The sequence below is a fragment of the Lissotriton vulgaris genome, chromosome 5 (assembly GCF_964263255.1).
Source record: "Lissotriton vulgaris chromosome 5, aLisVul1.2, whole genome shotgun sequence".
In the NCBI taxonomy this organism is placed as follows: Eukaryota; Metazoa; Chordata; class Amphibia; order Caudata; family Salamandridae; genus Lissotriton; species Lissotriton vulgaris.
The window spans coordinates 901,303,580-901,316,562 of record NC_141693.1 but is presented as its reverse complement, the minus strand read 5'-3'; the positions used below and the strand labels follow the sequence as shown (position 1 = coordinate 901,316,562).

General features: G+C 47.0%; 1 protein-coding gene across 9 annotated transcripts in view; it reads right to left on the bottom strand.

Annotated features, from left to right (window-relative positions):
* Positions 1–12,983, bottom strand: part of CPEB3 (cytoplasmic polyadenylation element binding protein 3) — a 1,233,156-nt gene that overhangs the window by 230,583 nt on the left and 989,590 nt on the right. The window lies entirely within an intron of this gene.

The window sequence follows — 12,983 nt, the reverse complement described above, 5'->3', positions numbered from 1 at the left end:
ATTTTTGTGAACAGGTTGGACAATGATCCTTCTCGAGTGCCTTCGGTAGCTCTAATGAGCTTGTGATCTTGAAAGGCTCCAACGAGTACCTTTTTTGGGGTCTTTGGACAGATGTTTAGAAGGTCCAACCATAATTCGGGGAGTCCAATTTCCTCCAGCGTTCCCTTGATGTAAATCAGCCACGGAATTCTTTTGGCATTGGGTAACTGCAAAAATTCCTGTAGCTCGGCTCTATAATTTGAAAGGTCTGGGCTACTCCATAGACACCGCCAGAATGTCAAAGGTTTAAGACCCAACTCCTCCGTTATTGGTCGGATGCCCAAATCCAATCTAAGAGGGAGTAGTGGAGTGCTCTGTGGAAGGGCAACAATCTGTCTCAGGAATTTATTCTCCGTTGTTTGTAGTTTGGGTGATGGGATATGACCCCACAGCTCGCCCCCATATGTGACGCCCCCCCGGGCTTGAACTTTGTAAATGTTGTAAAAGTGAATAATGGGGCTGAGTGGCCGGTAAGGAGATTTGTTCGCCAGTCTCATAGTGCCACCCGCCAACTGTGCTAGTTTGATGATCACTTTTGACTGGTGAGTCGACCACGTTAAATTTTCATTGAGAGTGATCCCCAGATATTCAATTGTATGCACCCGTTTCAATTGGACTGTGCCCAACCTAGGTGGAGCGCGGTTATGGGGTTTCGGATTAAAAATCATGTATTTAGTTTTCTGTGGGTTGATTTCGAGTCCCCGCTCTGAACAGAACTGTAAAAACCCGTCCAGAATGCGTTGAATTCCCATAGGGGATTTAGACAGCAGCAGGGTGTCGTCTGCAAACATAATTGCAGGCCCCCTGTTGCCAGTCAATTTTGGGGCGTCTGTATTGGGAATCCTGGTCAGGTGGGCAACTACCCCGTTCACAAAGAGGCAAAACAGGGTTGGTGCGAGCACACAACCCTGTCTAACCCCTCTGCGAACGGGGAACCTTTCGGTTAATTTGCCACCTCTGCCACACCTAACGCGAGCATAGTTGTTGTGGTGTAATCTCATCAGGATTGCCAAGATATCTCCCGGGACATTCAACTCCTCCATGACCTTCCATAGTTTCGCTCTAGGTACCAAATCAAAGGCGGCACGTAAGTCTACAAAGACCGTATACAAGGTGCCGCCCTCAAGTACAGCGGTCCTCCAGTATAGGAGGTTCAGCTTAAAAATTTGGTCTATTGTCGAGACACCCTGTCTAAACCCCGCCTGATAGGGAGTCAAGATACCCATCTCATCCATCCAATCCTGTAACCGGTCCAAAATCAATCTTCCAAAGAGCTTTTGGGATATATCAATAAGACTGATTGGACGATAGTTGGCTGGGAGCAGAGGGGACCCCTTTTTATAAATTGGGACCACCTCTGCTCCCAGCCAAGTATCCGGGACCTCCATGCCCCCCAGAATGGCATTGAATATCAATGTGAGGTATGGGGCCCATATACCAGGTTCCTGCTTAAACAGGTCCCCAGGTACCCCATCAAGCCCAGCAGCTTTCCCTGCGGATAGACCCGTAATTGCCACCCTCACCTCTTTTTCAGTGAAAGGATCCCCAGTTGGACCTAAGGCTATAGTACTGTTTGTTGTATTTGGAGACCCTTCATCTGCAGAGTACAGCGCCTGAAAGTGACTCTGCCATATGCTAGGGGCTATGTTGGGCTCGATTGCTGAGGATAAATCCTCTGTACCATTAGAAACTATACGCCAAAATTTGCGCGAGTCCTTGATGGTTAGTGAACTAGAGAGGTTTTCCCAGTATTCTTGGTCCCATTCAGCCCTCGCGTTCTCCAGGAGCTTTTTATAAGATCTTCTCCTGGCTTGAATTACTTCCTTGCTATTTCGCCCTTATATTGCAAGTAGCAATTTGGCCTTGGATTCCCTGCAGGTGGCATTATACCAGGTCGTCTTAACAAGGGGTCCTTTTCTTTTCCCTGCCGTTGAAAACAAGTCTAGCTCTAAAGTACTAATTAGGTCTGCGTGTGTCTGGGCGAGCTTTTCTCTGTTTTCTACACCTTCCACATCCTTCCCTATCTGAAAAGCCCTCTCCAAAAGCGGGATAATCCTTGCATATAGTTTTGGTATTCTATCTCCGCTGGTGGCCAGTTTCTCCCACCTGACTTTTCTCCGATTATTTTCTAGTAGGAGTCCTGACTTATCTTTGTCCGTTCCGTGCATTGTGGCCTCATGCCCCGGTATGGAGTAGGACAATTCCAAGGCATTGTGGTCACTATCTCTTCTTTCAGTGACTTTGAAGTCAACTATTTGTGACCACATGGACAATTTGACAAGAATATAATCCAGTATCGATTCACTACCCGTTTTATGATAAGTGTAGATACTTGGAATGTCTGATTTACAGCGGCCATTGCAGGCCCTTAAGCCTTGGTTTAAAGTAAGGGCAGTTATCTGCAAGGCCAGGGGGGTCCAGGCCCTGGGGGGTGGGGCCGCCGTCTCAGGTACAAGCCAACGTGAGTCTTCCTCGAAGGAGGGGCCATCACGTAGGCCTGGTAGTGGTTCATACTGTGAATTTAAATCACCTCCCACCAGACACGCGAGTTCCCATGGAATACCATCTAGGAACGCAGAGAGTTCCTCTATGGTGCTCGATTCTTGTGACATGGGTACCGGCCTTGAGTATATGTTGACAATTACCAATTTCAAAGAATTTGGCCACTCTAGTAGGACAGGCAGTATATCGTCGGAAGCAGTCTCCAAACAGGTAGCCTGGCAGCCTAGATCCGTTGCTACCCATGTCGCGAGTCCTCCCGAAGGCCTGCCCCTTCCCCCCCACTTAGCGGGTTTGGAAAAGACTGCGTATCCCTGGAATGAGAGTTACTCACGCGCCCAGGTCTCCTGAAAAAGTAATATATTTTTGGAGCTAATATAAGAGCCCCACTCTGTGGAGTCGTTTTTGCTAGCTAGACCCGCAACATTCCATGAAATCAGGGTTATGGGATATAGTTTGGTAGTGGCTGATCCTTTGGTGGCGGAATTGTCAGCACTGTGCACCGGAGACGACACCTGGCTTAGGGGTGAGCGGCTCAGGTCGGATGTTAAATTAGTGAGGGTCAGAATAGGATCCTCTGTACTAGACTCTGGAACTAGATTCAGTTCCAATGTATTTTCTGCCCTTGTTTGTAGTACGGGTAATGGGAGTGAACTATTCTCTGTTAGGTGGGATGCGGAGAATTCGCCCCCCTCATCATCCGAGTGTCAGTCTACCAATTCCAAGCTGCTATATCTATTATAGGGAGGAAAATGGGCTGGGTAGTGCATTCTGTGGGGGCCCGGAATTCCTCTCATGAATCCTCCCCCTCCACCCCTCCTCCTTGTGATAGTTTCCCAGCCAGCCTCCTCCCCGTACGAAAAAAGTGGTCTGAAGGTCTTCCCCTGTTGTGAAGAGGAGCATTTCTTTCCCTACGACAACTTTCCCAGTCATCCAGCAACTCTTGGTGGTGCCCCCATCTCTGATCCTCTAAGTTGTATAGGCTAGATGGGTAGAAGAATGAGAGAGGAAGTGGTTGGATATTGCTGCCTAGGTCATCAGGAGCCCAAGCACAAATATATGCAGCTGTGCTCGGCTCTCTGAAGGTGACCAAAACGCAGTCTCCCCATATTGATTTTCTAGAATATCCCACCCACGTGGCCCGCCTGACCATGGAGATGTCGCTGGTTATTCCTCTCGGGAGCGGTCTATATGTGGATAACCAGCTAATAACCTTGTTCCTAAGTGAAGTTATTGATTCAGATGTCATGGGTTTTAATTCCGGGACCCCTGCCAGAACTAAGGTGTATGGGGCTGCCTCTGGGGGGGAGGTTGACAGGTTTTTGTTTGCGGATGGGGTTAGACTTCTCTCCCAAAGGTGTTGGCTCACCCTTAGTATCAGTCATGGACGGAGCAGTATCTTTGGAAGGGGGGATAGTTTTGGGAATAGCAGTTGCTTTATGTTGGGATGTGGTAGGGGCATTGTTAGCATTGGGGGGTTGCAGTGTCTTGTTTGGAACGACTTGTGGGATTTGAGAGTCAGTAGAGGGTGACTTATTCTTAGAAACTGTGGAGGGTTTGTTGCCCTTTTTAGACTTTAAGTCGAGGCCCCCTTTAACTACTGCTTTGGCTCCACTGGGGTCAAGTTTCCTCGAATCAGCAAGTTGCACAGTGGATTTATCAATATTGACTAACCTGGCTTCAATCTTGATCCATCGAGCTTCAAGGGGGCTCAGTAGGGACCTAAGGAGTGTGCCAATGTCCTCCAGTGTGATGTCATCGGTGGAATTATCCACTAGAGTGATGTTGGTAACCGGTGGTGGTGCCGTTTTGTTATGAATTCTAGGGGAAATTATCGTGCCCGACTTCTCTAGGTTGGTAGCAGTAATGCCTCCTTTCCCCCCTTTTCCCCTCGGTTGTTTCGGTTTTGGCGACTTTGTCCTGTTGTCTTCTTTATTTTGACCCCCCCTCTTCTTTTTTTGTATAGCCCCTTCCCTCACCCCCCTATCTCTGTCAGGGCTAGACTCTTTGTCATTGGCTACCACTATAATGTTATCGAGTGTTGGGTGGAGGATTACTGAAGGAGTTTGAGTCATTTGGGTGTTTGGTAGGGCCATTAGACTCATGTCCTCAAGTTCACTCGGGGCTTCGATTGTAAAATCCGGGTCGGTTGTTATGACACTTGGGAGATGATGTACAACTAATTCAGTCGTTTCGCTGGTTGGCAATTCGGGTCTCCCCTCCGGGGTTCGGGCTTGAGCCATTGGCCCAATCGAGGATCTCCTAACCCAGTCAATTTCCTGTGAAATTCTTCTCTCCAAAACCTCAATTTCCTCGATCAGAAGGGATCCAGCTTTGACAAAATAATTGTTAATGGGACCCTTTGCGGCTCCGGCCGCGGCTGATGAAGTTTTGCTTCTGGTTTCTCTGGTACTCATTGCTCTGGTAGATGGAAGTCCAAATGTAGCAATGAAGAAGGGGGGGGGCCCGGACCGGACTCTACCGTACTCGAACAACCTCAAACGGCCCGCTCTTTGCCCGGTCTTCGCCCGCGCCTCCGTCCGCGCGCGTCCCGCGTTCGCGTCAGGCGGCTGGACTAAGTAGGAGGAGGAGGGGGGCGGGAAGAGGCACCAGGTGCGCGGGATGATGTTGCGCAAGCACTCCTGGTCCTCGCAGTCCCGCTCCCGGTCACAGGGCGTGATTTCCTCGCAGCTGATGGTGACTGAGCACACGGGCTCCCAAGTCACAGGCAAGTTTGCTTTGGTCCAAGATTACAGGGCAGGCAAGGCTTCTCCACACTACGACTGCGAGCGGCTCCCGCGAAGCGGGGGCCGCGAGTCGTTTTGAAGCTCGCAGGGAGGAGGGGGCGGGAAGAGGCACCAGGTGCGCGGGATGATGTTGCGCAAGCACTCCTGGTCCTCGCAGTCCTGCTCCCGGTCACAGGGCGTGATTTCCTCGCAGCTGATGGTGACTGAGCACACGGGCTCCCAAGTCACAGGCAAGTTCGCTTTGGTCCAAGATTACAGGGCAGGCAAGGCTTCTCCACACTACGACTGCGAGCGGCTCCTGCGAAGCGGGGGCCGCGAGTCGTTTTGAAGCTCGCAGGGAGGAGGGGGCGGGAAGAGGCACCAGGTGCGCGGGATGATGTTGCGCAAGCACTCCTGGTCCTCGCAGTCCCGCTCCCGGTCACAGGGCGTGATTTCCTCGCAGCTGATGGTGACTGAGCACACGGGCTCCCAAGTCACAGGCAAGTTCGCTTTGGTCCAAGGTTACAGGGCAGGCCAGGCTTCTCCACACTACGACTGCGAGCGGCAACTTTATACATAAGTGTAATTAATAAGTAAGAGAACTGGTCAAGATGGTAGTCGACCTTCTTTGAGCTCCACAGAGCCCTATTTAACCTATCCACAATTTGCCTCAGAAATTAACCATCAGGCGGCGGAGGCAATGGCAACTATAACTGAATTGATGGTAGTTGTGTGATGTGGGGGCGACCTGGAGTGTCAAGTGCACGCCGACTCAAGGCCTGTGCGAACTTGTGTAGTTGTTCTTCCCCAACAGACATGGCCTAGGTTGGGATTGCATTCCTCACTGAACCTGAAGGCCAAAAAGGACATAAATACATGGATTTGTTAAGTGGATGGAGGTGTCGGTGGAGAGCGACTCATCACTCCCTCTCAGTTCATGGCCCCACATCACCACCGACAGGCCCAAAATAAATTTTCAACATTTGAGGGGGCAGGGGAACGAGGGAGGAAGACTCCTGGTGCCTGGACGAAGCAAAGTGCCCAACAAGAGAGAAAAGTTATTGACAGAAGGTGACACAAAGCAAAAGAACTACTCCCATGAAACAGGAACAAATCAACAAATTCCTCAGGATGAGAAAACAAAATGGGGATCAAAGGGAAGGGGCCAAGACCCATGGAATCCAAAAGAAACAACAGCAAGTGAAAGACCACCCTAATCGATGGATACTATTTTGTATTCAATTAGAGACAAAACAGAGGAAAAGGGTGTAGATATGGACCTGATCTACCAAGACCCAAGGAAGTTAGTGGATAGAGTCACAGTGGTGGAGACAATAATCTCCCACCTGGAACAGTGACAAAACTGATGGCCTCTAACAAAAGCCTGGAGTATAGAACAGAAGACATGGAAAATCATTCTACGCATCGTGGGTCTCCCAGAAGGGAAAGAGGCAGTGAACTGGAGCTATTCTAGAACATTGGCTAAAGATTTTGATACAGCAGGAGGATTTATCACCAAATTTCAAGGTGAAGAAAGCACATAACCTTAGCATAACGCCTTCTAACCCAGAGCCCCACTACAACCAAAGTGAAAATGCTCAACTATAGCAAATAAGACAGATAGTGAAGATGGCCTGAGAAGAGACGAGCGTAATTTATAACACCACACTATGTTCTTCCCTGACTTCAGAAAACAGTCCTTTTACAGTGGAAATATTTTGAGAATGCCAAAAAAAAAACCTCAGGCGATGAGTCAACACAACATGCTTCTCTACCCTTCCAAACTCAAACTGACTCATGGCTCCAGATCTTAACTTTTTGAGACACTGGAAGAGCATGGGATAAGGAGAAATCTATATTGACCGGCAGCCGCTAACAGACAAAAGAACTTTAGCTGGACAATACACGTAGCCAGTGTAGAAGGACAATGACCTACAAAGATAAACTGGGAACGAATTCAAGTGCTGAAGGACAAAATGCTGGACTCATCAGATGTGCGGAGTGGTCAGGTGGGAAAGGTGGAAAGGTGGGGGGAGAAAGTCCTAACTGAAGTCTGAGCAGGATATCACATGCTGCAAGTCCACGAGGACAACTGACATATCTAATGATCTGGAGACTATGCTCACCATGAATAATAAGGAGAGCGAGGTAAGGCTGGTAGTGCACAAAAGCTTCTCAGGTTAGTTGGGGTGAAGGCGTTTCCAGCGGACAAAATGGATCATTTCTGCATCCATCAGCTGGAAGGGTAGGTTGGGGTAAATACATTTTTCAGTGAAATGTTAAAGCATCATCTGAAGAAACGCCCACACCGGTAGACTTAGGTTGAGGCATGGTCACACATAATGAGGAAAGACAATTGGGCTCTCAACCTCGCCATCATCCACTGGTATGGGGATAATCGTGTTGGACACGATAAGAACATACAGACACACACACACAATGTTTTAAAGTGGAAAGTGAATAGTCTTAACATTAAAGAATTAAACACTAGATGGTAGGGCAGAAACTCTGGCGACTAGACCCATAGGTCACTCAGTGGCAGGAGACGCACATCATGTGAGCAGGAAGTAGTTCCCTGGCCAAGGGGAAACACAAATTAATTGCACTGTTTAGATTTACAAGAGGCTCAAGAAGGGTGGCAGTTATGACGAAAAAAGTGTCTCCCCTTCACAACACTAGAAAATGGTAAGACCCAAATGTGTGTCACACCGGGATGAATGGGATTTAGAGACAACAAACCCTTACACTTACTAATGTATACGATCCTCCAACATTGCAAGACAAGGTGCTCACTGAAGTGTGGCAGAAACTCCTAGACACACGGACTCATTACATATTATAGTAAGGGACTTTAATGAAGTTATGACAGCTCAGTCAAAAGATCCTGCAGGAGACCTCAGATGGAGCGAGGGGAGATGTGATTACTGAAATTCATAATCAGGTATGGGCTGACCTGTGGAGACGGGGCCATCCACATGATGCACAATACTCACACTACTCGGAAGCACAGCAGCCGTTCTCCTGGTGTGACAACATAATAATTCTAGTAGCAGAACTGTCAAGGATATGGGACATGTACTATAAGGCCAGCTGGATCTCGGACCACTTTGCCTTCATGTGCAGTCTGCAAAAAGAGTTATATAGTGGGAAGGGAATCTGGAAACTCAGTGCATGGGACCTTCAAGATGGGAAAATCAAGGACCCACTTAAAAAAGCCCTGAAATAATACTTCAAAGACAACAAAAGAGGAGTAGAAATGTCAGAGACTCAGTGGGATGGATATGCAATCAGTGATGACAGGGCAGACCGAGAACACAGTTGTACATTAAAAAAAACAAATAGGGCAGAAGGTGAAGAAAATGGGAGGATTAGATGGTGAGGAAGGGAAGCTCCGAGTGAGCCAGACTTCAAGAGCAGCAGCTTGGCTGTATAAGGGCTGAATACGAAGGCTTAGTGAGTAACTACAAAATGTGATTCCTAGCCACACAAAAATTATAAATGAAGTAGGTAATTAGCGGGAAAGCTGTTAATCTGCCTCAATACAAAGAAAGAAGAAACTAGATGAGTGGAGACTGTTAAAACTGGAGAGAGGAAGAAAGTAAGACATGACGAAATAGCCCAGGATTTTGTGAAATATTATGAGTTGGTGCACAGTGATGAGGAAGGGGAGACAGATCTAGACACCAAAACGTGGTGCGGCAGACCACTAACCCAAAATTAACAGGTGATACAGTGGCGGATCTGGATAGCCCTACTGGGATAGACTAATTGGAGGAGGCAATAAAACAACTACAGACAGGCAGCATCTGGGCTCCAAAGGACTACCAGGTGAACTGTATAAAAAATATGCTTCTAGGGACTCCCCTGTTAGATATGCTTAATGAAGCCTGGGAAGCAGGGTACCTACTTCATGACCTCAGGAAAGGTTATTCACAAGGAAAGTAAGCCAGGGAACAAGTGCTCCTCATACCGACCCATTTCGCTGCTGAACACAGAGGCCAAACTCCTGTCCAAAGTTCTAGTAAATAGATTCATCCAAGTTGTACCACACTTGATACACCTAGATTAAAACCGATTTAACCAAATCATTCCACATGACTTAACCTGAGGAGGGTACAGCACTGGATGGAAAGGTACGGAAGGAGAGCTGAAGACAGAGCCATACTCTCAATTGAGAAGACATCAGACTCCATTAAATGGAGTAACCTCTTCCAAATGCTGGATGTCTTCGAGAAATGGTTGGGGTTCAAATTGTGAGTTTAGCTGCTATACACTTTAACCAATAGCAGAGATCAGGGCGAATGGGTGGATATGAAAGTTTCAAATCCAGATGCACACATGGCAGGGGTGCCGCCTATCACCTCTTCTGTTCACCCTGGCAGTGGGATCCCTGAAATGCAGGGGCCAAAAACACAGGTGACTAGCCAGATCACAAAAAGACAAGATATCAATCTAGGTAGATGGTGTCCTTCTACATATGTCTTGACAGAACTCCACGATCCATTTGCAGATGGAACATTTTGAGAAATTCCAGCAGTAATGGGATACAAGATCAACTGGCAAAAGTTGATAAAGTTAAGGACCTGTGAATGGCATGAGGACGACTCAATCACAGGCAGACTAAGGGTCAGAGATGAAGGTTTTCAATACCTGGGTATCGGCCAAACAAGAGGCAAGATTTTGTTTCTCTCCCAAAAAGAAGGCACAGCACCTATAACATTTAGAAAAGAGGCTAAGCACTGGCGAACAATGCTGTTGCCCTTATTATGAAGAGCGGAATTATTTAAAATGATCTCTCTGCCGAAAATCCTGTATGTATTGCAGAACACCCAATATTATTTCACAGACTTATTCTTTAAGCAACTGGGCGGGAGAACTCAGAAGTCTGCTGTGAAATGGGAAATGGGCACTCGTATCACTATCCACTCCGTAAAGATCACAGTACATGGGTGGTATCGCCCTCCCACAAGTCAGATACTATTACGGGCCTTCCAGTTGGTGGTGGCAAATGGTTGGGCTTTTCAAGAACATGAAAACCCAGCATTTAATATTGATAGAGGCAAAAGGGATAAGACTTCCCTTCATTACTTACACAGGGGACATGGGTTGAACAGGCTCCCTATGACCACCAGAGCAGTAGTTAAACTGTAGAGAAAGGACACTGCCACTTTGGGGTAGCAAAATGATCGCATTCGGAAGATGCTATTGTGGAAAGGCACCCTAATGGGGGAGGTGACACATTTGCAAGGTTTCAGATTTTTGGACACAACTGTACCAGTCATAGATGGGAATTGCAGAGCCTCCAGGAAGAATATAATTTACACCAGGACACACTACTACTGGTAGTTAGAACTAGAACATGGGAGCAATAGACGAGGCCTGGACAGGTATACAGGACGAAATTCCACTTGAAAGGAGACCTCTGAGTGAGGAGCTAAGTAAAAGGACAATTTCACTGACTTATAAAACATTTATCAATGCAAAAACAACAAGCCGATAGATGGAATGCTTGAAGTAATCTCAACCACTGGCAATCGCTCCGGCCGCATCCCAATCCACCATTTGTTTGCCCACAACGCCACATCAGTTTGGACCCAGCCATATGTAAATCAGCCGTGACCCTGCTTCTCATGGTAACAGTCCCGCCCAAACTGTCACACCAGGTCCTCTGTGACAAGCAACCTAGGACTGATTTCATTCTAGTTAGGGCTCCTCAGCCAGGTATAGCTTGGTTCCTTCCAGTGGCACAGTGAGCCTGGAACCCACATCTGGGTATACCCGGAGCACTTAGGGCGGCACATGCAAAAACATCAAGGTGATGTATGGGAATGCTTGAGTTAATCTCAGCCATTGGAATCGCTCGGGCCGCATCCCAATTCAATGTATTTTTTGCCCATCATGACAACTCAGTTTGGACCCAGCCATATGCAAATCAGTCTTAACCCTGCTCCTCATGGGAACAGTCCAGCTTAAACTTCCACACCAGGTCCTCCCTGCACCAGAAAACAAGCAACCTAGGACTGGTTTGGCTCTTCAGCCAGGTATAGCTTGGTTCCTGTGGCACAGGGAGCACGGCATCCGCCATATCTTTATAAAAACAACGTGTTTAAGTTAACAATCATTAATAGGATGAGGACTCTCCCTGAAATTCAATGCTGTTATTTTTTAGCTAATAATCATGCAGATCTGACTAACATCCCTGGGAACTTCAGCAGTGCAAGGCTTGGACCAGATGGTAAATGATAATTTCCAATGATTCATAGATCCCTTGAACAGCACATCCTCCATGATGTGGGGGGAAATCCAGCTCTCTGCTGGCCCCTTGTCTTACAGGAAGTATTCAACTGTAAGTATGTTCTGCGTATGTATTGGAGGATGAAAAAGGTATGTTCTTATATATAACTCCACAGGAGGAGTTATGACAGGGGAGAGCAAGGTGAAGGTCCAGCCATAGCTAATGTTATGGATGTAACACACACATACACACACCCTACCACACCCATGCAAAACCAGCCCGGATATAGAAGGAAGACTAAAAGCTGTAGTTTATACTTTTATGTCAGGCCAACCCGAATTTTGCTTCTCAAAATCTGGTCACCCTACCTTTCACACATCTATATGCTATCAAACGTGCACCAACATACTAGAGGCTTCAGCTGCATTCCTATCTCCCTTCATCCCTAATTATTCACAGAGGACATTACTGTCCATGTGAAGGAAAAAAATAACTGACATTTCAAAGTAATCCCAATTCTTGTATCCGCCTTTTTATACTATTTGGACAATCTGCACTTATATACTTAGGGCAACGCCTCTGTGTCAAGTTTCATGCTCATTTAACACATGCTTGATCGCTGCTGTGAGTTAACACTTGTGTAAATCTTGTATATGTAACACACACACACATATATATATATATATATATACACACACACACACACACACACACACACAAATATACACACACACACACACACACATAATTTAAAGAAGTGGAGACCTTTAAAATGCGTGGAGGACTGTGATGCGGTTTAAAACTTGTACCTAAATTCCTTGATAGATACTAGCGGGGGGCATTCATACTCGCTGTCCTAAATGTCACTTCCTGGACTACAGCACGATAACAATTTTCGACACAGCTCCTGGAGGGAGAGTTGGTAAAACAGCTCATTAAGCAGGGCGCCAGCTATAAAATGTAAATGAATGACGATCTTTCCAGCTCTATTTCTTTTGAACTTTCTGTTCATTGAAAGTTCAGTTATTAGTTGATCTGGAAAGGCAAATTGCACTATATTTAGGTTTTCAATTGTCTTTCCAGGCTGCTTTCTAGACACAGCCTTTGTGTAGTGATGCTCCTCACAGCAGGGCTGCCTCCAGCTTGGAGCACTCAAAAAAAGGCAAAAGAGGTGTGAGAGCTCTGCACTGAAGTGTGATCAATTCAGATAAAAGGCTGGGCCTCACCTAAAGGGTCCCGTTCAACCTACAGCTTCACCCCTCCTCAACTATCACAACTACAAGAAGGACAGTGCTTCAAGACGTCTAATCAGCAGCAATTTGCTAACAAAATGTTCATTGATTTTGTAAAGGAAGCCATTTCACCATCCCCAAGCGGACACCAGTGTTTGCATCTCCTGCCTTACAGCCACTGGAATGCAGGTAAAACACTTCCACTGTCTGGGAAGCTGTGCTCACCTTCCATCTGGTGCCAATGCAAACCAG